Source organism: Aphelocoma coerulescens, unplaced genomic scaffold (genome assembly GCF_041296385.1).
Source record: "Aphelocoma coerulescens isolate FSJ_1873_10779 unplaced genomic scaffold, UR_Acoe_1.0 HiC_scaffold_146, whole genome shotgun sequence".
Taxonomy (NCBI): Eukaryota; Metazoa; Chordata; class Aves; order Passeriformes; family Corvidae; genus Aphelocoma; species Aphelocoma coerulescens.
The window spans coordinates 203,669-206,223 of NW_027183496.1; the positions used below are offsets into that span (position 1 = coordinate 203,669).

The 2,555-nt window shown below is 62.1% G+C and overlaps 1 long non-coding RNA gene across 1 annotated transcript; it reads left to right on the forward strand.

Annotated features, from left to right (window-relative positions):
• Positions 1-274: 274 nt before the first annotated feature.
• LOC138100833 (uncharacterized) lies at positions 275-2,237 on the forward strand. The gene is made up of 4 exons (XR_011146914.1): positions 275-460; positions 628-669; positions 1,433-1,483; positions 2,110-2,237. It is a non-coding gene; the product is annotated as an uncharacterized lncRNA (long non-coding RNA).
• Positions 2,238-2,555: the final 318 nt, after the last annotated feature.

The window sequence follows — 2,555 nt, forward strand, 5'->3', positions numbered from 1 at the left end:
GGATCCCCAGCTGCCTTTGGCTCCCTGCCCCCCCAGGTCCTTTGCCCCTGCAGGTGCCTGGGCCCTTCCAGAGGCAGCTGCCCCGTGCAGGAAGCTGGAGGGATGCCGGGCAAGGGGGCTGGATGCGTGCCACAGGTGGGATGGACTCTGTGCCAGGGCTGGGCTTGTGGCCAGGGCTGGGGGCTGTGCCAAGTCGGGCTTTGGCCTGGGGGCTGTCGGGGAGGGTGCAGGGAGGAGTCCCAGCAGGGATAAAGGTGCTCCTGGCCCGCTGCAGACTCAGCCAGCGCTGCCCAGTGCAAGAGGAAGATGAAGGTGGCTGTGCTCAGTGTGGCCCTGCTCTTCTCCATCCTGCTGTGCTCCCCAGCAGATGCTCACTTTGGGAGAGATTGCCACTGGTCTTTGCTGGGGGGTGTTCGTTGTCGCCATGGCCCCGGCTCCGGTGGAGGACCCCCTCCTGATGGTGAGCAGGAGACCCCTTGGCTTGAATTCTCTGGGCTTCCCCTCTGGGATTTTCCTTCTTGGGTTAGGGGGGGACCCATGGGCTGGCAGGGAGGCTGGGGACACCTGTGTCCCTCTCTGGGCTGCACAAGGTCCCATCCCGACCATCCCTTTCCTCTCCTTCCCCAGGCCATGATAGACTCGGACACAAGGGGTGGTTCCATCGTCGTGGTTAGTTCTGGATTTGGGGCAGGGGGGGATGCCCAGGGTGGGAATGGGCCCCAGTTTGGTCACCACATCCCTTACTGGGAGTGGGGACACCCCGGTGATGTGTCACGGTCTCTCTGCTGGGGGAAGCCATAGTTGGGAGAGACCTGGATGGCCAGGGGGGTACTGGGAATTCTGGGCTCAGACCCCCCCCTCTCTCATGGCTACGGCCCTCCAGGCCACCCCAGTCCACCCCAGTGCTTCCCAGAAGCCTCTCACTGTATTCCCATTAATCCCAGTCCACCCCTGAGCACACCCCAATTCTTCCCAGAGAGGGCCCCCCTTGTATTCCCAGTTATCCCAGTGCACCCCAGTAACCCCCACAGTGCAACATTCCCAGTCCGTTTCCTGCCCTCTTTCCCCCCAGGCCTCTCACTTTCCTATTGCCCGTGTGTGGGATGTCCCCAAATCCCCTTCCTTGTCCCCCCACTCCCAAAGCCCCTCCCAATCCCTTTGATTTTTCTCCCCTGCCCCCCTTTCTCCTGCCCCCACCCACCCCAAGATTCAGCCCAAGTCCCCCCAATGGAATTCCCTCCTCCACCTTTTTCTCCTCCTTCCTTCTTCCCCCCCTCCCCTCAGCCCTGGCCTTTCAGCACCCCCACCCAGTCCCTTGGGGTCCCCAGTTCCCCTCAATTCACCATCACTGAGGGCCCCCCCTTCACCCCAACCCTCCCATCCCTTCCTGGGACCGGGGACACCCCGCTGATGTCCCACGATCTCTGCACAGGGACCAGTGAAAGTTCGTCGAGTGAAAGTTTGTCAAGTGAAGAGGTCTGAGGTGAGGACCCCGAGTTCTGCCGGGCCCAGACCCTCCCCTGCCACGCCCACGACTCTCGCGGCCATCCCAGTGGGCCCCAGTACACCCCAGTGTGTCCCAGTATCCCCCAGTACACCCCGGTATCTCCCAGCTGCCCCCTGTCCCTGCATTTATTCCCAACTCCCCGAATGGATGATGCGGGGCAGCATCACCTGGCTGCCCTTCGCGATGCTCGGGTGAGAAATCTCGGGGGGTGTCCAGCCCCTCAAAGGCTTCTGGGGGGTTTCAGGGAGACCCCGGAGCCCTCTGGGGTGGGCAGAGCTTGGGGCCAGCAGAGGGAGGGGGAAGGGGCTGTCCCTGATCTGTGTCCTGAGGGCACTGGACAGAGCTGTCCCCAAGGCCTTCCTTGTGCTCGGGGGGCTCTGGGGACCCCCAGGGTCAGTGTGGGGGGCTGGGAGGGGCTCTGGGAGGGTTTGGGGCATCCCGGGCCTAAGGGGTCTGGGGGCCACATGGATGTGAGGAGCCAAGTCCTGTCCTGGCTCCATGCAGGGCCCCAATTCCCTTCTCCTGCCAGACGGGGGTGGGACAGGGCCCCTCTCCTGTCCCGCTGGAAACGGGGGGGTCACGTTTTGGGCTCTGGCTTTTAGGATTGGAACTGGTGCTGACACCCGTGTCCTGTCCTCCTCCAGCGGCATGAGGAGATCGTCACCCCTGGAGGACCCCCCCATCCCCTGGGAGCCCTGGGAATTTCCCTGGAATGATCAATAAACCCCTTCAGCAGAGCTCTGTGTCCGTGTTTGGGAATGGGTGGTTTGTTCCTGCCTGGCTCCTCCTCGGGGAGAGGATGCCCTTTCTCTGGGGCCCTTCTTCCAGGAACTGCTCCAGGAGCTTTCCATGGGCTCGGGAACTACTCCAGGTCCTTTCCATGGGGTCAAAACCACAGTAACTGCTCCAGGAGCTTTCCATGGGCTCAGGAATGGCTCCAGATCCTTTCTGTGGGGTCAATCTCCAGGTGCCCCCTCCATAGTTTCCCTCCCCCGAAATCAACACACAACATTTTTGGGGGAATGGAATTATCTCTTTTAAAAGGAAT